At 40.3% G+C, this 27204-nt stretch overlaps 1 protein-coding gene across 1 annotated transcript in view; it reads right to left on the bottom strand.

Annotated features, from left to right (window-relative positions):
• The window catches only part of ascc3 (activating signal cointegrator 1 complex subunit 3), a 683087-nt gene extending 676156 nt beyond the window's left edge, over positions 1-6931 (bottom strand). Inside the window, exon 1 of the mRNA XM_039747862.1 lies at positions 6864-6931. The gene's annotated coding sequence lies outside the window, so the exon portion shown is untranslated. The remainder of the gene's footprint in view (positions 1-6863) is intronic.
• Positions 6932-27204: the final 20273 nt, after the last annotated feature.

The raw sequence follows: 27204 nt of genomic DNA, 5'->3' as shown, positions 1-27204 counted from the left end.
TGGATTAACTTGTCACAAAGTCTGAAACACTGAATGACCTCATGCATTTCTCCATAAATGGGGAATCATTTAAAACTTTTTGCCCTGATAAGGCAGTTAGTTCCTGGATGTATTCTAGAAAAGGTTCAAGACACCTGGAACATAACACCCCAGCAAGATCAAAGATCTCATAAGTGGAGACTAATGCACAGAATCCAAGGGAGGAAGCTGATGAACCTGTGCACTCGACATTGAGTGGCACTTTCTCATCTGTGATTTCAGCTGAGACCTCAGATTCAGAATCTGACACAGACTGATTTATGTTTAAATCCATCATATTATTCATACAAGTTCCAGTTCAGCTAGGACCAAAGGCATATTTATGTTGATTGATGTTGATGACTGTTATTTAATTGTTGAATAATTTACGTACAAGTGTTGCTATTTGTGTTTGGAAAATAAACAATTGATTTTTCGACTATATCTAACTTTCTACATTATGAAATTGTCTTTTTTATTCAGGCTACTTAAATTCTTTTTGGGCTACCAAACCCTGAAGAGTGCCTGCCCGAAAGCCAACCAGGGATTTTAAAATTTTGCGAGCCATAAATTAATCCCATTCAAATTGTCTTTATCCATTCTTGCCAGGCAGCAAATAATATCTGTTCTTTTACACATCACACAAATAGCCCCACACACACACCAGTCAGTCCCAGTTCCAACCAAACTCACACATTTCCCAACTCTTTCCAATTTAAGTGTTAGACAGGGCTGTCTCTTTTACTTACTTGCTGCTGATCTTGGCAATCTTAAGTCAGTTATCCCTGTTGTTGCTTACATCTCCCGTACATTTTTTGTAATTGGCATACAGATAATACTTTGTTCTTTTTTGGAAATAATCCCTTTAACCTCCTCCATAGTCTTAGTTTGTTTACCTTTTTAGGCCCATAAAAACCTTAATGGTTATAAAATTAACTGGTCTAAATCCACTTTTTACCTCGAAATTCACTATACAGTAATCCCTCCTCGATCGCGGGGGTTGCATTCCAAACCCTCCCGCGATAGGTGAAAATCCGCGAAGTAGAAACCATATGTTTGTATGGTTATTTTTATATATTTTAAGCCCTTATAAACGCTCCTACACTGTTTATAAACATTCCCCGCAGAGTTATACAGCATAATCCCTTTGTATTCTCTTAGATATTAGGTAAGATTCATTGAAATTATGTATATAAACACACTGTTTATATACAGTAAAACCTAAATATTATTTTAAAGATATTGAGTGTCTCCGATATCACATATGTTACAGCCATTACGATAGACAGGCCACCAGCAATAAATACGTACAACGTAAGAAAACAGTGACACTAAACGTACGTACATGTACTAAGTACTGTAAGTAGAAAATTACTTATGGTTACTCACCAACAATGACACGATGACTTGCCCGATAACAATGAGTTTAATTTTACTGCACAACAAAGGAGAGCGTTGCAGCCCTTGTAAAGGAGCCACTTCAGGCGATTGTGTAGCACTGCCGTTGTTCTTCTTCTGGCAGTCTTCAATGCAAATCCCTAAAGCAGATTCCATCCAGACTACTGCCTTATTACATCCACTTACAACTCGCTTTGCACCCTGGTTAAAAGGACACTGCGGCCGTAGATCTTATATTCCTTTCCTACTTTTAAATAAAAAGAATCGTAGCCTTCAACAAATCCAAAACATTTACCTTTTCAGCAATAGTTAACATCTTCCGTTTGCGCTTGGGCACGGCCCCTGAAGCAGTAGCAGATCGTTTGGAGCCATAATGAAGGGCTTGACTATGCACAAAGTTAAACACAAAAGAGCACAACTCTTTACACAGCGAAACACGTTGATGCTGAATGAGCGAGATGAGACTTCCTGGTTAACACTGCATTCAGCAGGCAGGAACCTAACTGCGTGCTCTGATTGGTTAGCTTCTCAGTCAGGAGAACTTAACTGCGTGCTCTGATTGGTTAGCTTCTCAGTCATCCGCCAATAGCGTCCCTTGTATGAAATCAACTGGGCAAACCATCTGAGGAAGCATGTACAGGAAGTAAAAAGACACATTGTCCGCAGAACCCGCGAAGCAGCGAAAAATCCGTGTTATATATTTAGTTATGCTTTCATATAAAATCCGCGATAGAGTGAAGTCGCGAAAGTCGAAGCACGATATAGCGAGGGATTACTGTACTCTCAATCTGCTTTCCTGTCGCATTCCCCTGACAAGTTCATTTGAATACGTATAAACTGATATCTCTCCTTTCTTGCTTCTATTGTAATATCTAATTATAATTGTATCCTTGAGTGTCAAGTAACCTTCCCATTGATGGTCCTATTATTTTGACCTAGAGAGGAAATTATTAAAAATCATAGTCTCACAATCTAATTTTGCCCCACGTCCCCCACTCCTTAAAATATAGCTGTGAGCTACATGTCATCTTTCTTTGGAATGTCAAAAAAAACATCTATTAAATACTATAGTCTGATTACAGACAAGTTGGAAGAGGGAGTGCCCTTGCTTTATTCAGAACTAAATCATTGGACATTCACTCTTAGCCACTATGGAACTGGTTAAATCCACTACCCTGGTTTCTTCCTGAACTTAACATTGTTTATCCCAGTCTCCATTAATATACCTCACTGAAAATAAAAATGATGCTCTTGTAATTTAAGTCCCTCAGTTTCCAAATTTCCAAATTTAAGGAAAAGAGGCCCATCATCTTGTCTGTACTCCTATGTGGCTTGGAGTTAATGTCCCAGGCAAAATGGTGGTAACATTAAATGGCAGTGGAGGAGCAAAAATCATATTTCCAATCATAAAAATTATTTTGTTTGTAAATATTAAAACAACTGTCTGGTTGACCTTATAATTTTATTAACATTCTGATCATCATTTTACTTTCCTCTCTTCACAATGTTTGTCAGTATATTTGCCACTTATGCCTTACTAGATGTATGCTACCATTTGGCCTATGCATGTTGCACCATGCAGTAATGCAGAGTAGAGAAAGTTAAATATAGTGCATAAAAGTGTAAAAAAAAAAAAAGATACAAAATATTATGGATTTTTTAATGGAACAATCCTGAATGACAATCAGCTAACAGTTCTGCTTTGAATGCATCATAAAAAAAGTAAGTCACCTTCCAAAACAAAATCTAAATGTAGAAAATATAAGGCTTCATACAGGGTCCTTGGATTTGTGCTGACAAAGAAAAAAGATGGCCCTGACTGTGTTCTTTGCCAACATTTTTTCTGTCAAACGAATGCCTAAAGCTCTCTAAATTGAAACAACATTTTAAACAAAAACATCCAAATGATTACATTAGAAGCTGGGAAACATTGGCTTCAACAGACTAGCAGCACTGGTACTGAAACAAGCAAATATAATCACAAAGAAAGCAACAGAGGGCAGTTAAGGTGTCTTTTTTGGCATCATATTGCATTGCCAATGTGAAGAAACCACACACAACTGGAGAAGACATGACATGGCCAGCAACCAAAGACAACACTCAAGTTTCCTTTCCAAGTTATTCCCCTCATAAAATTAACACTGTTCTTTTGTTAGACAACACCATGTGTAGACAAAAATCTGACATAGCTGAGGATGTAACAGACCGATTAATAGAACAAATAAAGACCAGCTTTTGTTTTAAATTGCAGAAAGACAAAAGTACACATGTAACTAACACGGCACAGCTAATTGCCTATGTCAGATTTACTGGTGATGGAAAATTTTATTGAGAAGCTTCTACTCTCCATAGAAATTTAGGGGAGGACAACAGATCAGGACATTTTTGAAATTTTGGAAGTATTCATGCAGGCAAATTGAATTGACTGGTCTCATTTCACAGTCTGTATAGATAACAAAGCTGCCATGACAGGCAAGCATAACAGAATCTTTGCTTGAATATAGGCCAAAGCTTCAGAAGTAAAGGCTACACATTACAAACTTGTCGCTAAAAAAATGAAGGACAAACTGCAATAAGTGCTTCAAGACATTTTAAAACTTTCAACAATATCAAACACATCCCCTTAAATACAAACTGTGCAGTGACATGGGTGCTAATTTTGAATGCCTTCTGCTGCATTCTGCATTTTGGTGGAGCGTTTTTTTTAATGAGTGTCTGAAGTACTCAAAGAACTCCCAATTTGCTCCTTGTTTTGATGGTCAGTCATGGGTTGTAGAGCTTGCATACATTTCAGACATATTTAAATAGCCTGAATCAGACCACCAAGGACCACTGTCAGATCATTCTCAATCAGCATGATAAAGTTTAAACATTCATGTTAAAACAGTGCTAAAACAGTATCTGTCCTCTAATATTCACACATTTGACACATCTGAAGAAATAGTTTAGCGATTTTCAGAGCTGGACAGTCCATTTCAAATAATAACCAATAAGAAGGGTTTTGATTTGAGATCAAAAAAGGAATTAATTTAATGACAAAAGTTTGAAAATGTAATTCTTGGCTGTTCCCTGTCAGAAGTTTCAAACAATGAACACCTAGTCTTTGCAACAGGTGTTTCCACATTGAAAGTACTAAAAAAAAACACACACACATCTACATTTGGAGAATGGCATGAGATTTTTACTAAGCCAAGTGCAACACAGAGTTGAAGTATTTGGCAGAACATTCAAAGCCCAAAGGTTTCATTAGGCCTAGGGGAAGTGTTATTTTTTTATGGTGAGAACTGTTTTTGTCAGCATTGTAAAATACATTTGAATTGTACAACTTGCACAGATTTTATACAGAATTATTACATTGTGTTAAACAGATACTAAGCCTACATAGCACTTTACTATACAGTAGACATGTGTTATATGATTTGTTTTGGATGGGGAAGGTTGGGGGACATGCAATGTCACAAGTTTACTTTCAGTCAGTAGCACCACAGTCTACTGCACTCAATCTCACTCATCTACATTGGGCAAATTTAAACATGCACATATTTTTTAATATGCATGGAAAAGATAATGCTTAGGAGAAAACCTACAAAGACATGAGGAAAAAATATGCATATTCCACACAGACAGTGACAGATGAAACGGTGAGGAGAGGAGCAATACCGGTTTATAATTAAACTAGACCACCATTTTTGTATATTTTTTGTCCATAATTTAGTGTTAGACTATTGTCAGTACATCAATATTACATACTATTACAAGACTTTGATGTGAATGATTGAAACTTTAGACTTTTTTTAATCAACCGTATTTCAAGTAACCATATTCTTGACATTGTAAAATGTTTCTTGTATATGAATGCATTAGCACATTATTTGTATTATTAGCCTCTATATTGCTATTCAGGGACGGGAGCAGTGGTGCACTGCTAAAAATGCTTAGGGATCCATATCAATGACATGTTAGAATGGTCTCATAACACGGAAGTACTATCTATATAAGAAAGGGTAGAGTTGTCTCTTTTTTCTTTGTAGGCAGCATTTCTTTAATGTGGACAGTGACATCTTTCCCATTTTCAACAACTCTGTGATGGCCAGTGCAATTTTCTACACATTAGTGTGCTGGGCTGGTAACATCACCTCAGGAGAGACTTACTGAATCAACAAGATAATTAAAAGGAAGGTGCAGTTATGATATCCACTCTGGGGCCCCTAGTTGTATTAGCAAAGGAGAGAATGAAACAGAGTGTCATTATGAACAACACTGCAAATCATCTCTCTGTCATGCAACAGAAATTTGTCAGGAAAAACTTCTGTGTCTCTTCCATACAAACAGCAGTACACCTGTATAATGCCTCAATGAAGTTTTCTTTCTTCCTAATTAACTCTCTTTGTATTAGTCATTCTACTGTGTGTGTATACATATATTTACCTGTTCATTTATTTTTTTAAAGGGCATCTGTAAAAAGCCAAATTTCCCCTGTGGAGAAATAAAGTTCTGTCTATCTATTACAGAATGCCTTCTTTTGTACGGTCCATTCTGCAACTAGCACTGACGACAAAAATGAACCATAGTGTAACTGCTCGAAAAAAAATTATGAAACATGGCAAATAATGCAGACATACGAAAATGCAGGAAACGGATCTTGAAAATATGACATTTATTAAAGTGCACCGACATATAACATTTCCATACACAGTTAATCGAATTCAGGATAGCAGTAATATTGGAAAGGCTTCGGCATGTAAACACTGTAATCTGAGGTATTTTGAAAATAGATCACATTTTAATATTAACCTTCATCTATTTGCTTTCATCCATCTTACTCTCCTAGTGATGGATATGCTTATAGTGTTGACTTCAACTTACTTTTTCCACATTATTCAATTACTGTGATAACCTCCATAAATCATGCTGTTATATAAACAATGATAGAAATCAAGTTTCAGCTTCCTTTCACTATGCACAGCATAAGCATACACGTGTCACTTTAATAAAGTCAGTATGCATATGCATTAAAATACGTTTTAAGATAAAAAAAAAAAAAGATTCCGCTATCAATTGATGTGCACTGCAAACTCTGCTTTGCTGTCCCCATACTAAAACAGTATTTGTATATAGAGACGAATTGGTTTCGGTTTTAAATACTCACTGAAATTTTGCCAAACTCTATGTATTTCTGTACTTTATTGTGAACTCACCACACGTTAGATTCCAATAAAAATCATACAATATAAAATGTTAGTGAATTAAACAGTGATTATCTAATCAGTGAACATTAGTAAAATAAAAAAAAACAATACGAACTACTCAATAACTGCATAAAATATATACATATGATTTGGAAATTTTAAGATCAGAGAATTCCTTCAATTGTAATTCGTAAACCAAACTCCTGACAATAACACAGTCAAATGACAACAATATTCGACAGCTAAATGAAAACTCACAGGTACTCCACGAGATCTTCTCTGAAACTTGAGGGCAGTTGAACCACCGGCGAAAGCGAGACTGCGCGTGTTATCCGCAATGCTTTCTGGGAATTGTATGTGACGTGAAATGTTGAACACGTACAGTATTCCGCTGTGCTGATCTATAAAACTACATGTCCCAGAATCAAGCTCGGTGAAAAGTAGCGATGCTTCACGTTACCTCTCAATAGATCCTTTTTCCTGCTCAGCTGACTAGGCATTACTAATACATACCAGACCCAGTATAATGAGAATACTGGCTGTCGTAACGATAAGGGTAAATTGTTTCGCTTAATGTCTGCTTTGTATTCATGACTCTATTTTATTTCAGCGTAACTCACAACGTACGTAATGCTTAAATACAGATATTATGAAGACCGCACGAATGTTCGTGTACTATTTTTGCTTATACTGTATAATTAGTGTGCTAGATGTAAAATTACAGCCTTTTGCTACAGAATTGGTTAAGGGGTTATCTTCATAACAGGGTTAAAGGGAGTTCAGTTGATCCATTAAGAAAGTCTGGCTACCAGCTGTAAGCGATCTTATCCAAGGGTTTTAGCAACAGGAGTAATTCTGTTTTTAAGAGTTCATTAACGTAACATTTTCTTAAAGGCGGTTTTTCAAAACAGTTATGAAAAGTGTATTAACCTGTAACACAGGTTACAATTATTTGTATCTGCTGTAAAACAGCAATGAAAAATGTTACAGTTTATTGTTTTTGCATAAAGTAAAATTCAATTATCATACAAGTTTACATAGTGGTTTAATTTTTATGACTAACATTTTTGATCCTATGTTTCACCATAAGTAATACATTTGTACTAAGTTTATGTTGTGATTGCTATATTCTTTGTTGGTGTTCATTAAATGTAATGTCCTGGTTTTTCAGTAAAACCTGCTGACAATCCAAACGTCTGTCTTGGGTCAATAAAAAGAAATTGGATTGAATGTTTGCTAGCAATGTTTGAAAGTTTACTAGCAATGAAACTATAACATCTGGGTCACGTAGAGAAGATTTTTAGTGGGGTGGCCAGTTAGGACCAGTGAATATCAGGGGTGGCACACTAAATTCTCCATCATTGGCAAATTGCAGCGTACAACAGTTATTAATATAGTAGCAGGATTCCTTAATAACAATATTACGTATTAAAGTGTGCAGAAATCACATCATTCATAGACCTATTAAATACCAATTTGCCAAATTCCAATTTGAATTAATGATTTGCAATAGCTTTAATTATTATCTAATACCAATAGTGGTATGTTTTCTTCTTATATATAAAGCTCAGTGTGGGTATGTGTGTTTGTTCTTTATACTATTCCACACCTTTAGTCCAATCTCAAAAGGTTGTACATACTGTACAGTATACCCCACATTACAATGCACATAGAATGCCAAAGGTGCTTTTACTTTAATGTGTGCTTGTAGCTTTTAGTTCCTTCCACTCATAACTGAGGCATCATATTAGCCTTGCCCTTCCAGATCTCTTTTATAGTCAAGACCATAACACTGTAGAATTTTAATTATTTTCTCTGAAAGTGAGACAGCATCCAGATGCTCAACTGCTTCACAATTTAGGAAACTTTCACGCACTGCAGCACTGTGGTAGTATCTTAGCACAAATGGCAGTTGTTCCTTTTGTCTTATCTATCACTATGCTTAAATACTTGCTTTCTTTGAATTTATTATTGGAAGTACGGACCACTTCAGCTAGACCACCATTTCCCAACCTGTGGGTCATGGCAGCATTTCATTAACTGTGCATTACAACCTCTGCATGATGCCCTGATTAACATGCAGAGCATCTAGAGCACAAGCCTGTTTCCACCAAGCGCTACAGTGTGTCTTTTTTACCAGCTGACATTAGATGGTTAAACTATGATTTTTGTCATTTTAATATATTATTAATATGTTATTTTTAATTACCATACAAACTTATTTATTTCTTTGTGTATCATGCTGTTTCATGTTGAGTGTATTGTGAGTAGTTTCTTTTTGTACTGTCTACCTCTACGCTCAGCCGTAAACAAGATCCTGAGATACTTGAGCTCCTCCGTTTAGGTAACAGTGAAAACTAATGGTTTATTAAGCTTTTCACTCATGTAAACAGTCCATCCATTTTCCAACCCGCTGAATCCGAACACAGGGTCACGAGGGTCTGCTGGAGCCAATCCCAGCCAACACAGGGCACAAGGCAGGAACCAATCATTGGGCAGGGTGCCAAGGCTTATATTATTCTTTCATATACAGTGTAACAGTATTTTTTTCTGATTGTTATTATTATCACTGTGTTACAGTGGTCTGTTTTCCTTTTGTTATTCATTGCTTTACTTTGTTTTCGTTCTTGTGCTTTTTTTTTCCATGAGAAAACCTTTTTGTACACATCCAGGCAGTAGGCCAAGAAAGTACTTTGTTTTACAGAGACTTCTAGAAAAGGAGAGGCAAAACTCCTAGTTAGATGTTTATTGTATCAAACAGTATTATTCTAAAGTTACTAAAAGTATTACCACACCCTGGAATATTGAGGCTCTACACCTGCTGCATCAAAGACATGCTGGAACAGCACAGCCCTTGACCTGTTCAACCCTTGGACTTTGGGATTTGTGGCTGTCCGTTACCTTCCACATTCCGAACTTCTGTCCACTCCTACAGCATTTGGAAAAGATAACAGACAGCCCATTAAGAGCAGCTCAAATGACTGGTTCATCAATGTGTGTTGACTTTTATCTTGAATTTCCCAACAGAGCCTGTTTGTGGATTTGTATGCTGAAAGAGTCTTTCATACAAATCAAGTATAAAAGTGTTATTTGTGTTGTTGATGTGGTTCTTTTGCTACCATTTTGGCTTTGAGGTAGCACTATAAGCAGAATAACCTTACCACAGTGAGATTTCCAGCACTGAATCTGTTCCTTTCAAGGGTTAGCACTCCCTCATGGACACACTCCATTTGGAGCAACAGCTCACCCTTTGCATGTCTGAAGCATTTTCTAGGAGAGGACCATGACCTCAGACTTGGAGATATAGTGGGAGTAATTTTATTAAGGTTTTAATGGACTATGGTGGTGAGGCTTGAGCTAGGTCCTTGCATCAATTTAATTCCCTACAAAACAGAAATTGACCTATTTAATGTCTAAGAATAATCTACAATCTGTGTATTACAATCAAATTAACTAAACTTCAAAAAAATGAACAGTTGCTTTACAGATAGGATAATTTATGACTTTTTATCCTTAACACTAGAATTACCAGAGCCTACAAGAAAACTTGTAAATCCGGCCCACCTTAAATCCTTTCGCACCTCTCTGTCAGCGTCTTTTGTCCTGTAAATGTGCCAATAAAGACAAGCAGCAAGCAGCCTGCTATTCCATTCCCCCCACTGCCGCAGAACGTTCACAAAGTTCTCCCAGCTCATGCTCATGGTAAAGTATTGTGCCATCTAGAAACATACTTTTTAGGTGTCTTTCAATTTAGTCCATGCTTTTCTAAAACATTATAACATTGTCCAGTCCTTAACACTAGAACCATCAGGGTTTCACCAAGTGGCATCTGACCTCATTTGTTCTCACTAATAGCGAATCAGCTCCGCATCCCTACTGCCCACAAAAACTATAGACAGGTGATTACAGTTTAGGTGAACAAAAAATAAATACCTTCTTGAAATGACAGATACAGTAGAGTCTCGCTTATCCAAAATTCTGTATTATCCAACATCCCAACCGAAAAAAAATGCATCAATCGGCAACAAGAACTGCAAGTTGCGAGCGTAGTCTATTTTTAGTTGCTAAGTTCATTTTTTCTGTTAAATTTTTCTGTTTTGTTGTAAAACATGATTACAGTGGATTATGTGGCCAGCCCTCTCTGGCGTGTGTGTGTGCGCGCCTGTGTCTCTCTCGCGCGGATGTGTGCGTGCGCCTGTGTCTCCTTTGCGCGCGCGTGTGTGTTGTGTGCGCCTGTGTCTCTCTTGTGGGCGTGTGTGTGCGCGCCTGTGTCTCTTTCGTGCTTGTGTGTGTGCACATGTTCCTGTGTTTCTCTCGCGCGTGTGCATGCACTTGTGTCTTTCTTGTGCGTGTGCCGGTGTGTGTCTCTCTTGCGCGCATGTGTGCATGCGCCTATGTGTGTCTCTGTCTCGCACGCGTGCATGTTTACGCGTGTGTCTCTCTTTCTCTTGCGCGTGTGTGTGCGTGTGTCTCTTTCTAGTGCACACGTGTGTCTGTCTGTGTCTCTCGCGCTCTCTCTCTCTTGCTGCACAGGGAATGCACAGGGAGAGACTGAACATGTGCGGAAGTCATCGGTGCACACAAACCGAAAGGGAAACTGGCTCATTCGTATACCTAGTATGTGGTTGTGAACAGATGCATAACCCAATTTGTTTGTGTCCAGAGACGTTGTGTAAAATTATAACATAGTTTGACGTTTAATAGGCTTTTTCATAACACCTCCCATTATCCAACATTTTCGCTTATCCGACGTTCTGCCAGCCCGTTTATGTCGGATAAGCGAGACTCTACTATATATTGTTTGCACATACTTTTACGAGGACAGAAGCCCTGAAGTACTTCCAGGCTGATTTAAGACCTGGAATTTTCCATCTGACCCAGAGGTGCTGGAAGTTCACATGGGAGGAAAAACAGAAGCTCTTCTGGGTCAAGGACTATATAAAGGACTGCTGTGAACTTAGCAAGTGAGCCAGAGTCGAGTGGAGGTGGACAAAGCTTGCTGAGAGGTGTGGAGGAGAAATAGACAGAGAATATTCTGCTTGGTGATTATTACTTGCCTGTTTACTGTGGCTGTGTTGCTGGGAGGCACTGTTTAAGGAAGGAAAAGAATAAAAACAACTTCTTAGTGCTTTTACCTAGTGTCCTGCATGTCTGTCTGTTGGGTTTAAGGGGCAACAGTGCCACCTAGCATTCACATAGTGAAAAGCAAAATAACAAATTTCAGTCATTTTGGCACTAAAATAAATGACTAAAATAACAAATGAAGTTTCTGCTTTTTTTCTAGAAATAGTGTGTATATGCAAAAACATTTGTAAACAATAAGTCACATGTAGGCTTATTACAAAACAGTAGTAGCCCAAATTTTTGCCATCTTTATAGTGACACTTTGTACAGTTTTCCTTTGTTTTATTGATTATGCATCTTTCCAAATAAAACTGTCTCGTTCTACCAGGAGAAAGAGAAACACAACAGGATGTTGTTACACAAGTGGTTTTCGCATGGACTTAGAATCACTTCAGTATCTACTTGTACAAAATAGAACAACATTTTTCATTCAGCTGCAAATATAAAAAAAAGTTAAGTAGAAACTAATATTTTTCTGCATAGGTAATGTATAAAAAATACTGCAAACAGTATAATGGACTGGTTATAAAATTGTACACATCAACAGTCTGTTCTCAGTTTTACAGTCTGTGAGGGAATCCAGTGGCAAAAACAGTGGCAATTCATTCACTTTTGTTTTGTTACATTTGCATCCTGTCTACTGGCACTGTGTTTGCTCTTTAGCAGTATCTGTCTCCTTGACCATCTCTTGTGTTACCTTTCACGGTGGGTGGCAGTTCCCATCTCATATTGTATACAGTTCAGTATAAAGCAGGCTTTTTTTAGTCAGGGAAAGTAATGTGAAAATACTGTCAGCAGTGACATTTCTTCTATTGCCTCCAAAAGGCAAAACAAGTCACATCACCAAAGTCACAGACTTTATTTCCTTAGAATCTTTCTCCAAATAAGGAAGAGTATTAAACATATATTTGTTTATTATATCCACACCTCCCCAAAATGTGATCTCTGACTTGCACTGAATGAACACCATCAACATTTCATTGGAAATAACTTCATCATGTTCTGTCCTTACTTATAATAAATGATGTTGTTCTCCACAAAGTGTGGGAAATGTATGATGTAGCAGCATAGCTGCCAATTTATGAAGTACTGTACACTCTCAGCATCAGTTTTACTTGGGGGAAAAGAGAACATGTGAGATTGCATATTGTGGACAGTACAAGTCTCAGGTGAGGAGCACAATACAGCAAGGTAGCACACTCACTTTTTCACAGACACTGCAGATCCAACGATGTATGCAAATGTGAGAATTAACAGGTGGCTATATAGAATGCTAACATATATCTGCGAGTGTTGCTGTGCTGAAGCTGGAGGGACTGATGGAATGTGGGTCATGGCCGTGAATGAAGCACAGTTTAGGGGAAAAAAATCACATGATATGAGTTCACGTCTTCTGTCAAACCATTATGTATGTATGTGTTTCAATACATGCACCAGCATTTCATTGTGTATCCACTCAAATAGAATTTTTCTCTTAGACTCACCTTTGTATATCTCAGAACTGTTTTGCAAGCTGTATGATGATAGTAGACTGGGTGATGGATTTGTGTGTGAAACAGTCATTAACTTCCTTTCCCTCTTTGATCCTAGAATGAAGGGGGTTGGCTGGAAGGCCCCCTGGTGTCAATTGCCCTTTAATCACAGAAGTCCCTCCCCTTCTGCCTTGTCAACTATTTAAATTAAAGCCATATCTAAAAGAAAAATTCAAAATAGATCTAGCCTCTGTCAGAAATTGAATTATGAAGCTTTGTAGTCTTTTTGGAAGGCAGATTTTTCTTTTGACACCGTGGAATTAAATGGGAATTCTAAATTGACCTCAACACTTAATCTGTGTGTTTTGTGTTTCGTTTAGCTTATGACTTGTATACTCCAGTACTGACCCCTCAATTTTTGATTTCTTGAAAAATTCTAGATAGTCTGTTCTGTGTCATTATTATATATCAACTGCATCACACACTATTAAAAAAAAAATCTCTTGATTGGTTATTCCAAGTCTGTTTCTACATGTGCCAAAACTGATTTTTCTATTAAAGGTTTGCAGAATGTGGGACCCTGCCATAATAGCAGCTGAATCAAAAGATAGTTCATCCCTGGATCGAGTTCCACTGTAGAACACATCTTTTTTATTCAAAACCCACTGTAAAAAGTTATCTATGTTTAAATCTCTTGTCATATACATGAAATCCAAGTGCCTTATGAGGGCTAGTTTTGGTTTAAATGGGCACCACAGGTAAGAAAAGTGGGGTTGCATCAGCTGCATGCTAATGTTTCTTTTCCTATCCTGAGGAATGAGGAAGCCCCACTTGAGGATGACCAATGTTACTTTTGCTTCCACTGGACTCCATTACTTATGGTCCTGAAAAGTAGGGCATTTTTTGTCTATCCGATGTTAACAGAAACATTGCTGTGAATTCCAAAAATCACCTTATACAACAGATCACTACATCCATGTTTTCTTCTTTCATTTGAAATTTCTAAAACCTTCATTAAATGGGAATTCCAAGATTGGTTCCCCATCTAATCTTCCTGTTCTTATTTTCCGAATTGTAATTTGATTCATTTTATTTATTTATATGGCACTTTTCATAAACTTTTGCAGCTCAAGATGATTATTATAAAAATGAATAAAAACAATACAACTGTTTCAGAAGGGAATCATTTTTTTTTGGAAAATATGCTATAGAAAATGTATATGATATTCAATGCTCAGATGCTCACAGGAACTTCTCTGTATATACTGCCAGATTTTTTTGAAAGCGGATTTTGGAGTGGTGACTGTTACAGTAATTTGTAAAATAAGTTTTTGGGCCTCAATACTAAGATTAACCCTGCTGTGTTGTAATTCAAACCATGTTATCCACTGGTTTAAGATACAGTATTTGTTTTAAGGTGGTAAAAATTGCTATATAAAATAAAATTGCTGTAGTACTAAGGTATTGTAGTAATGAGGTACTAGCCAATCACAAATTTGTTCATTTATAAAAAGAGAATATTTAAAATGCACTCTTTTCTCCTCTGTTCACTGCAGACTGGACAGAGAGATGACTGGACATTTATTCCCTGCAACTCTAAAATTGGATTAAGTAGGCTCAGAAAATGAATGGATTGCTGCTGCAGCTATGAATTAGCAAACTGAAAAAAAAAGATCAAAATATTTTACAATGACACTAATTGTCCATCACAAGCCTTACATCAGCAAGCTAAATGCATAGTTAATAAAATTAGGTAAAACTAAATAAATTATGTATCATTAGGAATTAATAAGAGCATTTTAGATATCTATGTTAGTTCTGTTTTGTGCTAAGCACTATGCAATCTTCCAGAACCTAAAGAAAAGTATTAAATACATAAAAGGTGTGGCATTCATTTTTAATCTACATGAAGTGGTATGGAAGAAGATATTATTACCATCTCAAAGTGCCTAACCTAAAGCTTCATTCACATTGGTAGTGTGTTCTTTGTGGAGTTTGTTTTTTTATCATGTGTTAGCTAGCAGTTTTTGAGAAGTTCCTAATGTAAAATCAAAGTGTCCAAGTTAATAACCTAAATGTAATCTGATAAAGGGGTCTGACTGCAACCATAAAGGACATTTTAAACAAAAAAATAATCAGGTAGGATTTTGTCTCAAAGTTTTAAAGACAAAATTTGCTTCTTCACAACATAACTGTATATGTTGTGTGAAGGTGACTTGAATATGACAAAAATAGGTATGAGGCCACCGAAATATACCATAAAGGCTGGCCAGTCAGAAGAGGACTCATCTCACTTCAGCTTGTCTCAACTACCAATTATCTTCCACCTAGTAGCTTCCAAAATGGGAAACTAGCTTTTAAATGTCAATATAATCCAAACATTTCTCAAAAGGAGGAGAAAATGTTAAAACTCCAGCATGTGAAGGCACTGTGGATTTGTTGTAAAAATAAACTATTTTATTTTATTAGAAATGTGCTGAAAATAGCAAAAAGAAGTTACCTAAAAGGCAGTCCTCAAGCAAACATGTCTCAACCTTGTCCAGAAAGCAGTACCCAACAAACAAAACAATAACAGAGTTGACAAAATCCAAATACAGAAAATGCTACCTTAACACTTTTGTCTGGTTTTAAATAGCTACAGGGAGGGCTCTGGAGTGGTGACATCATGTTGGCCCTGTCTCTTGGGCAATCACCCACAAAGAACAAGGAACATAGGCAAACGTAAAGGGGTAGTACACAGTTAACCAATAATAAACAAAACAGTTTTATTCAAAGCAAATAATTTTCTCATTTTTATGCTGAAATATTTATTCAGAAGACTAAAGAAAAGTTTCAGTGTACTCCAAGCTTCTAATAATTGCAATTTTTATTTTGTTTAATGTCCTTCATTATATAATCTCCCAATACTTCAGGCAGAAGTATTAAATAAATAAGATCAGTGTTGCTTTTTGGTCTGTGTGAAAGCAACATAGACCCCTGTTGCTACTCTTAGAATATGTGGTTTCATTTTTACTTACTTTTCATATGGCAAATACACATGTTTAGGTTGCACAGAGATACTGCGTGACTTGTCACAAATATGGTTTAAAAGTAACTGTATACTCGAAGGAGTGCTTTATGTTTGGTTTTTGCCTTGTACATTTTTCTGCCTGTCTCTGTGACCCTTTATTGGAAAAAATAGACTTCAAAAAGATATAGATATTGTCCAGATTTTGTAAATAATAATACATTTCCTTATTTAAAACCATTTAGACAATTATAGAGGATAGTCTTCAGTAGAAGTGTCAATGTAAAACTCTTTGACTAAATGAAGTTACCTAGTTACAGTTCTTATTTACTTTAACGCAAAATTAAAACAAAATGTATTCACTTTGTAATGAGGGACGTGTTTCCTGTACTGGTACTTGGAGATTGTAATTGTATGGTCTTTTTTGTAATAAATTCAAGCACTTTTCAGTATTTTGTGTGAGATTACATTATTTTTTTATACCTTGTCACGAACGCGTGAGTAGGAGGCCGCGGACGGATTTTAACACACCTGGGAAAACATTCGCCGGCAGGGAATGGCGGGGTACTAACTTTCTCCCTGTGCTTTCTTACAGAAAAAAGGACGCTCCGCAGCCATAAGCCGGCTTTGCCCACAGTACGTTTACTTCCGCCCTTCCTCCGCCATCTTGTCCTGACGTCATTGGTCCCAGCATCCCTCACGGTTCCTTCCCAGCATTCCTCCACTTCCGGCTCCTCCCTCATTAAATGGCCGCCGACGCCAGGCTTCGGCGTCTGGCATTTGAACTGTTTAGTTTATGTTTGACCTGCTTTTCTTTTTTTGATTATTGTGGATCGTCTACAATATACGGGGCCGGAAAACCCCAAACCTTTGTGCTGTCTCCTTTTGGAGTTATTACAGTGGCGTAGTCGTGCGGATACAAGATCCCCAGAGATAACAGAGGGACAGGACCTAAATACCGTGCTGCAGAGGATGAATGCCCAACTCCAGGCCCTGCAGCAAGCGCAAGCCGCTACCACCCGGGAGTTGGAGGCTACGAAGGCCAGGCTGGCAGAAGCCCAACAAGCGAGGCCAGACCCGCCCAAACCGACGCCTCCCCCTCTGGTGCCGATGACCGAAGCAGACGACGTCGAGTCGTATTTGGGCATTTTGAACGGACGGCCACCCGGAACGAGTGGCAGCGGTCCGAGTGGGCGTCCATTCTGGCGCCTTACCTGAAGGGCCCACGCAGCGGGCCTATTATGACCTTCCCAAGGAGGAGGCCGCGAACTACGACCTCCTCAAACCAGAGATCCTGGCTCGCTACGGCATTACGCCGGGCCAGCAGGCGGCAGAGTGGCGGAACTGGCAGTTCAACCCTGAACAACCTGCCTGTGCCCAGACGCTCAAGTTCTGGGGCAAAATGGGCCGTTGGCTACGGCCAGAGGGACCCCAGGCCCAGAGAGTAGTTGAGCAGGTGGCCTGTGAGGGCCTGGTAAACGCCATGCCCAGTTCCCTCGCCCAGCAGGTCCGGCGACATCCTTATAAGGATATGCCGGGTCTCCTGGAAGTCTTGGAGCGTCAGTTTGCGGTTCTCCGAGTCAGGGAGTCAGAAAGGTCTGCTCGTGGGAACCGATAGGGACGGACGGCCAACCCCAAGCCCCCTCGACGCGCTGCGGAAGCGCCGTCAAGGCCTAGAGAAAGGCCGGTCCCTCCGCTGTTACAAGTGCGGAGAGACCGGTCATCTGCTGCCAGCCTGTCCCTGAACAGCACGACCGAGCCGATGGACTGCACCTGGGCATCTACGGAGAGGTACTGTACCGTCGCATCCCTTGGCGAGTCCGAACACGGGAGTGGTGTTACTGAATGGGCACGCGGTGGTGGCTTTGTTTGATTCCGGCAGCAACATAACCATTGTGGCTCACCGTTATGTGTTACCGCGACAGTGGCTGAAAAAACACCTACAAGTCACTTGTGTGCATGGGGGGACCAAGTCATATCGTTCCGCACAATGTTATATCACCTGGAAAGGGGAGTTAACTAATTTGATGGTCGCTGTGTTGCCCGAACCCCCCTATCCTGTGATTTTGGGACATGACTGGTCAGAAAACAATTGCGGTAAGACACACACCGCTCCCGGGGCCTCGTTGAACCTGGTCATGAGGGGGCAAGGCGCCCCTCCCGCGGTCTCCACGCCATGCTCTGGGACAGGCCCTAATGGCGCTGGTACCTCGGGAGACGTACCCACAGTGATGGGCCCTGACCAGGAAGATTCCGTCGGGGAAGGGACTAGCCAGGGAACTCTTCCGGGTTCCAGGCCACAGGACCCTCTGGGTAGCCTGGATCACCAATTTTGGTCCACGCCGGCCTCATTTAAGAGGGAGCAGTGGAATGATGATTTCCTGCGGTTTGCCCGGAATGCGGTAGTTCTGCCTAATAGCTCACAAGCTGACGGTTCCACACCACGCGAACCCTTCTTTGTGCTTGAAAATGATCTGCTGTATCGGGTGGCAACCCACGAGGGCGAGGTGCGGAAGTTGCTGCTAATTCCGCATACCTTCCGGCGGGAGGTATGCGAATTAGCTCATGCTCACCTCCTGGGCGCCCATCTCGGGGACGAAAAGACCTTGGAGAGGATTAAGCTCCGTTTTTACTGGCCTGGGATTAACGAGGAGGTCCGGCGCTTCTGTCAATCCTGTCCGGAGTGTCAGACCCGCCAGATTCCCAGGAGGGACCGTGCTCCTCTCGTCCCTATACCCCTAATCGACATCCCCTTTGACAGAATAGGGGTCGACTTAGTAGGACCCTTGGAACCCTCAAGCCGTGGCTATAAATATATATTGGTTATGGTGGATTATGCCACCCGATACCCAGAGGCGGTTCCCCTGCACTCCGCTAACACAAAAAGCATCGCACGGGAATTAGTTAATTTGTTCTCCAGAGTGGGTATACCCAAAGAAGTCCTCACGGACCAAGGTACACCCTTTACCTCGGATACGTTCAGGGAGGTGGCCAGATTACTCAGAATAAAGCACCTGAAAGCGTCTGTCTATCACCCTCAGACAGACAGGCTGGTAGAGAGGTTTAACCAGACGCTTAAAGAGATGCTCCGCAAGGTAGTCAGCGCGGACGGTAGGAACTGGGATCAGCTCCTCCCGCTGGTGCTTTTTGCCTACTGGGAGGTACCTCAGGCCTCTATGGGCTTCTCCCCTTTTGAGCTGTAGTTTGGGCGACAACCCCGAGGCATTCTGGATATACTAAAAGAGGGCTGGGAAGCCGAGGCCCTTCCCTCCTCTAACATATTGGAGTATGTGGCGCAACTGCATGACAGGCTCACAAAAATCAGGCCCCTCCTAAAGGACCACGTGACTCTTGCGCAGGCAGCGCAGGCCCGGTGCTACAACCGCAACTCCGTCCTTCGGGAGTTCCGCCCGGGGGACCGAGTTATGGTGCTCGTTCCTGCCTCCCACTCCAAGTTGCTCGCTCACTGGCAAGGGCCGTACAAGGTTAAGGAGCGAAAAGGACTGGTCGACTATTTGGTGAAACAACCCAATCGTCGCCCAACTGAGAGGATCTACCATGTGAACTTGTTGAAGTCCTGGAAAGATCGGGAGGAGCTTCTCGACGCCCCTAGGTCCCTTTCCCTTTTCTCGTGCATGACAGCCCTTAACCTCGGTGATGAGCTAAACCCCAAACAACGGCAGGAGTTAACGTATGTGATCCGAGCCATCCCCGAAGTAGTGAGCGAGTCGCCTGGCCGGACCTCGCTGATTGCTCACGACATAGTCACAGACCCCGGCGTAATCGTCCGGGAGAGGCCCTATAGACTCCCGGAGGCAAAACACGCTAAAGTGGAATTAGAGGTGCAGCGAATGTTAGATATGGGCATTATTGAGGAGAGCCATAGCCCTTGGTCCAGCCCTATCATCCTCGTGTCCAAGCCAGACGGCTCATGGAGATTCTGTAACGACTTTAGACGTCTGAACCAGATCTCCAAATTCAACGCCTACCCGATGCCCCGCATTGATGACCTCCTTGAGCGGCTGGGTACGGCTTGATACTTGACTACGCTTGATATGACGAAGGGGTATTGGCAAATTCCCTTAATAGCATCCGCAAAAGAAAAAACGGCCTTTAGCACCCCTAGTGGACACTGGCAATACAAGGTCCTCCCATTTGGGCTGCACGGGGCTCCCGCAACCTTTCAACGTCTGGTGGATAGAGTGCTGAAACCCCACCAGTCCTATAGTGCCGCCTACCTGGATGACGTTGTCATCTATTCCGGCACCTGGGAAGAGCATCTATTACAGGTCTATGCTGTCCTCACGACACTAGCTAAAGCCGGCCTCCGCATAAATCCTCGAAAGTGTTTCTTCGGCTTGAAGGAGGCCAAGTATTTAGCCTACCTGGTGGGACAAGGACAGGTGAGACCCCAGTGTTCAAAAGTTAAAGACATCTTGGAATGGCCCCGTCCGAATACCAAGAGGCAGGTGCAAGCTTTCTTGGGGTTAGCGGGGTACTACCACCGGTTCGTGCCCCGTTTCTCCGAAAGGGCCGCACCCTTGACCAATTTAACAAAAAAGGGCGCTCCCTTACACATGGTGTGGAATGACAGGGCGGAGCACGCATTCAGTGACCTAAAGAAGGCCCTTACATCGACACCTGTGTTAAGGACACCCGATTTTGGGCTCCCTTTTATTCTCCAGACCGACGCTTCGGACACAGGCCTGGGCGCCATGTTGAGCCAAAGCGTCGACGGTGTCGAACACCCCGTGATGTACCTCAGCCGGAAACTGATGGACCGGGAGACCCAGTACGTGGCAGTGGAGAGGGAGGCCTTGGCCATAAAGTGGGCGGTGACCCATCTCCATTATTACCTGCTGGGTCGCGAATTTACTCTGGTGACCGATCACGCTGCACTTCAGTGGATGTCCCTACATAAAGAGTCGAATCTGCTGGTCACCAGGTGGTTTCTGGACTTACAACCATATAAGTTCACCGTCACTTATCGTCGGGGCACCCTTCAGGCCAATGCCGATGCCCTCTCTCGTATCCACGACCTCTCGGTTAGGTCCGCCCGACCTGACGGTCTTTGGCTAAGGGGGGAATCATGTCACGCACGCACGCGCGAGTAGGAGGCCGCGGACGGATTTTAACACACCTGGGAAAACATTCGATGACAGGGAATGGTGTGGTCCTAACTTTCTCCCTGTGCTTTCTTACAGAAAAAAGGATGCTCCGCCGCCATAAGCCGGCTTTGCCCGCAGTACGTTTACTTCCGCTCTTCCTCCGCCATCTTGTCCTGACGTCATTGGTCCCAGCATCCCTCACGGTTCCTTCCCAGCATTCCTCCACTTCCGGCTCCTCCCTAATAAAATGGCCGCCGACGCCAGGCTTGCATCTGAACTGTTTAGTTTAAGTTTGACCTGCTTTTCTTTTTTTGATTATTGTGGATCGTCTACAATATACGGGGCCGGAAAACCCCAAACCTTTGTGCTGTCTCCTTTTGGAGTTATTACAACCTATAATTGAAACAGTTTAATAAATTTTAAATTCACACTAATATAATGTCTTTACTATGGTTTTATTTTACTTTCTATTTTGATTTGAACTTTTTCAAGTTTTGTCAAGTTTGACATGCTTGTATGGAATGTTACTTGCTTTTAATAAATTCAGTAAAATGTTTTAAAAAAATGTAATTTATGCTAATATATTTACTATGATTTTATTTTAATTTTTATTTTAAGTTGTATTTTTATACTGTTTCCTTGAGTACATCAGACAGGAATTCAGTCAAATTGCATTTTCCAGGTGCTATTGATGACTGCAGTATGGAATTAGGTTTAAATCAGTAAAAAATTATTTCAATGATGTGGTGACAGTAAAGTGAAAATAGTGCAAAACATTTTTTAGGAAATGCAAGGAACAATTTAAAGGAAAACTAAAATGATGTTTTTAGATTGCTGCAAAGAAAGCCTAAGATTAAAAATAATTATTAATAACCAGTAACGCGCACTGCACAATAACGTGCAGTAAATACACTCGACTTGAGTATTCATAGTTTTCATACCCTGTCTTTGTATGTTTAGCATTCATTTGCTCAGAGGTTGATGCACTTGCTGCTTCCTGAGCAGCTCTTCTTTTCTCCAGCCTAGTGGCCCGCTTCTTCTCTTCTTTCGTCTGCATCTTTTTACGCTAAAACTGAGTAAGTCAGTGTTTGTGTTGCAATTACCTTGTACGTTTTCTTTAATTTTTTGCTTAAGCTAATACTTAAGTCTTCAGTCTGCCTCAAGAGTGATTTAAGATATGAAGAGATAGGGGAAGTGATGATGAAGGTGGTAGGGATGAGAACACCACACATACGCATGCGCCGCACGGCTGCCATGCTGGCCGCTGCTGAGAGTTGAATCTACAATAAAATAACAAGAATAATAACCTTGGAGGTCAATCATCACCCCGAAAGCAGATAGTAGACGTCTTGTAGTATATGTGTACCACTTTTCAGGTCAATAGGTCAAATGGTTTGTGAGCTACAGGTGATTTAAAATCCTGGACAGATAAACAAACAGCCACATTCAAGGCTGTATGCCTACTCTAATTAAATTTTTTTTGTAAGATTATCTTAATGAAATTGATTTCACCTGCTACAGATATTGAAAATAATTTCATACTGTTATTTACAGTGTAAATTTTGATGGTGATAGGAAAAAGTGACTATCACCCCTAATCCAAGTATAATACCAAGGAGCCCAAGATTTGCAAAAAGTCACATTCATGTTACAAGTAATAAACACAAATGGAGAATACCAAGTGCCAAAGAAACAGAATAGAAAACAAACCTTGTTAACTTTCTATATGCCTCCCCATGACCATATTATGTGTAGCTTTGGACTAGGTTATCGTGTTTATGCATTTGATACTCAGCTCTATTTCTTTGTTAAAAGTGAAGCTTCATCAGAGCTTTCACAGCTCACAACTTTCTTCCGTGAAATTAAAACCTTGATGGAACATACAGTCATATGAAAAAGTTTGGGAACCCCTCTTAATTGTTTGGATTTTTGTTTATCATTGGCTGAGCTTTCAAAGTAGCAACTTCCTTTTATTATATGACATGCCTTATGGAAACAGTAGTATTTCAGTAGTGACATTAAGTTTATTGGATTAACAGAAAATATGCAATTAGACAGGTGCATAAATTTGGGCACACCAACAGAGATATTACATTAATACTTAGTTGAGCCTCCTTTTGCAAATATAACAGCTTCTAGGAGCCTCCTATAGCTTTTGATGAGTGCCTGGATTCTGGATGGAGGTATTTTTGACCATTCTTCCATACAACATCTCTCCAGTTCAGTTAAATTTGATGGCTGCAGAGCATGGACATCCTGCTTCAAATCATCCCATAGATTTTTGGTGATATTCAAGTCAGGGTACTGTGACGGCAATTCCAGAACATTGTACTTCTCCCTCTGCATTAATGCCTTTGTAGATTTCGAACTGTGTTTTGGGTCATTGTCTTGTTGGAATATCCAACCCCTGTGTAACTTCAACTTTGTGACTGATGCTTGAACATTATCCTGAAGAATTTGTTGATATTGAGTTGAATTCATCCAACCCTCGACTTTAACAAGGGCCCCAGTACCTGAACTTGCCACACAGCCCCACAGCATGATGGAACTTCCACCAAATTTGACAGTAGGTAGCAGGTGTTTTTCTTGGAATGCGGTGTTCTTCTTCCACCATGCAAAGTGCTTTTTGTTATGACTAAATGACAAAAGTTTTGTCTCATTAGTCCAAAGCACTCTGTTCCAAAATGAATCTGGCTTGTCTAAATGAGCATTTGCATACAACAAGCGACTCTTTTTGTGGCATGAGTGCAGAAAGGGCTTCTTTCTCATCACCCTGCCATACAGATGTTCTTTGTGCAAATTGCACTGAATTGTAGAACGATGTACAGATACACTAGCTGCATGCAGCAAGATGTTCTTGCAGGTCTTTGGAGGTGATCTGTGGGTTCTCTGGAACCATTCTCACAATCCTGCGCATATGCCGCTCCTGTATTTTTCTAGGCCTGCCAGACCTGGGTTTAACAGCAACTGTGCCTGTGGCCTTCCATATCTTGATTACATTCCTTACAGTTGAAACTGGTAGTTTAAACCACTGAGATAGCTTTTTGTCAGTCTTCAGAGGAGAGTCAAAGGGAAGCACAACTTGCAACTGACCACCCTAAATACATTTTCTCATGATTGGACACACCTGTCTGTGAAGATCTAGGCTTAACAAGCTAATCCAACCAATTTGGTGCTGCAAGTAATCAGTATTGAGCAGTTACATGCATTCAAATCAGTAAAATTATAAGGGGGCCCAAATTTGTGCACAGCCAGTTTTTCACATTTGATTTAATTGCATAAAACTAAATACTGCTTCACTAAAAATCTTTGTTCAGAAAACACCCCAGTACTCAGATGTTCCTACGAAATGAAAGACATACCACTGTTATCTTTTTTGTTGAAAGTAGAGTAAATTATTATGCAGGCTGAGAGGGGTTCCCAAATTTTTTCATACGACTGTAACTCTTTAAAATTAAATTGCATTAAAACTGAACTCCTGGAAATTGGCACTAACACACAACTTAAGAAATTTACCTCCTTTTCAGTTACTGTTGAAGGTGATCTCATTAGACTTTCTACTAATGTTAGGAATCTTGGTTACATTTTAATTCTTCCCTTTCTTATTCCACCCTCATAAATCACATCAAGAAGATGAAAGACATTCTGAAATATAGGATGGAGCGAGATTGTTTAAAGATTTGTAAACCATAAGTAGTATGTTAAAGTCAATTTTAAATGGCACGGGTAACCAATGTAGTGACATCAGAACTAGAGAGATGTGCTCAGATTTTCTTTTCCTAGTTAAGATTCTAGCTGCAGCATTCTGCACTAGTTGCAATCAATTGATGTCTTTTTTGGGTAGTCCTGAGAGTAGTGCGTTACAGCTGACTGAAAACAAAAGCGTGAACTAATTTCACAGCCTCTTGCAGAGTTATCTAACTTTTGATATACAGTATTTCTTAAGTAATAAAATGCTGTCCTAGTAATCTGATTAATATGTGATTTAAAATTTAGGTCAGAGTCAATAATTACCCCGAAATTCTTTACCTCTGTCTTGACTGTTAATTCTAATGGATCAAGTTTATTTCTAACTAGCAAAATACCCGCGCTTCGCAGCGGCAAAGTACTGCCTTAAAATTTTAATTAAGAAGAAAAGTAAACCTTTTTAAACTGAGGGAAAATATACCAATAATTATTTGTTAAGGATCTCTTTGTATGCCACGTTGTCAGTTCAGCCCTCCAGTTGTAATATGACCAAGCTGTGCGCTGAGCTTACTCTTGAACATGCAACATACAGTTGGTCATGTGAAAAGCAACCTTGTCTCAAATCTCACAGCTTGGATTGCTGCTGTCATAATCGGTTTGAGTTTAATGGTTTCTTTCAATTACGTTAGTATTTGCAGGACTTGTGTTGAAGTGACATTCGGCATCTCTCAAGTGTTGTGAGCATACAACCGGTTTCATTTATAACTTCGCATCCAGCTTTTGAGAGTTTAAACATTCATAAACATCAAAGTGTCCACTACTCAAATCGTCACCTGTGAATCTAAGATGTTTAAGAGGCATTGGCAGTTGTACAAAGGTGTAAAATATTTGGCCATTTCGGTACACTTGAAAGTGACAACCGAACAATTCAGCGGCAGCCATCAACTCACATGCAGAACCATAGGTGATGGGCTTAAGCATTTCACTCTTATAGTGCTCCAGTGTAGTATAATTATCTCGTGTACCGACACTTTGAACCTGTCCCAGTCATTCAATACATAAGACACAATGTTCCTCCGGATATCAAGAATGGAGCCTGATATGGCCGTGCAATATGTAACACAGAGAATGGAAAAGGCAGGCACCATCTCCGGGCATGGAAACCACTCGGTAAGTGACAGTTCTTTGATCGATGGTGATCACCTCGATAGACATGTTAATGGGGGTACGGTTGGAACAATAAAGGAAATGGGGACCTGAACAATTTAAACTAAATCTAAAATACCTATACAATAACTATAATCGTAATAAACGAACAATAAAACAGCGGAGAAGCCGTGGATTAAATAAAAAGGCTGCAGTTATCAGCAGAGAGACGTGAATACCGTGGCGAAGCAAGGAAGGGAATGAAGAGAGCGGAGTGACGGACAGCCTTATATAGGCAGGCAGCCAACAACGTGGGAGGCGTGGGGATGGGGGACCCAACACTGCCTCACACAGCGACCGAGCTGCAGGCTATAGACGCATATATGTACATAAGTAGGATTCAGTTAGCGTTGGGAACCCACGTACCAAATTTCTTGAAGATGGGCCCATAGGTAACAAAGACCGTTGGAAAGTTCAATATGGCGGTCGACAGTGGCATCATACCACCGAAATAAGTAAGTACATCAGTTTCGGTTACCGCAGGGAAGCCGCCTACCAAATTTCGTGACGATGGGGCCAGCCTTCTACCTACACGGGAAGTTGGAGAGTTAGTGACGTTGGAAAGTTCAATATGGCGGCCAACAGTGCCGTCATACCATCAAAATAAGTATGTACATCAGTTTCGGTTAGCGCAGGGAAGTCGCTTACCACATTTCGTGAAGATGGGGCCGTAAATAAGAAAGTTCAACATGGCGGATGTTGTCGACTGTTATCGACCGTTATGACTGTTACGTGTAGAATTTCACAATGAAACCTGCTTAACTTTTGTAAGTAAGCTGAAAGGAATAAGCCTGCCAAATTTCAGCCTTCTACTTACACGGGAAGTTGGAGAATTAGTGATGAGTGAGTGAGTGAGTGAGTGAGTGAGGGCTTTGCCTTTTATTAGTATAGATATACACACAGACACATATATATACATATATATACAGATCTATATATATACAGATCTACATATATATACATATCCACATATATATATATATATATATATATAT

This window comes from Polypterus senegalus, chromosome 3 (genome assembly GCF_016835505.1).
Source record: "Polypterus senegalus isolate Bchr_013 chromosome 3, ASM1683550v1, whole genome shotgun sequence".
Taxonomy (NCBI): Eukaryota; Metazoa; Chordata; class Cladistia; order Polypteriformes; family Polypteridae; genus Polypterus; species Polypterus senegalus.
Note: the sequence above shows the minus strand (reverse complement) of the source record. Positions and strands in the feature narration are given on the sequence as shown.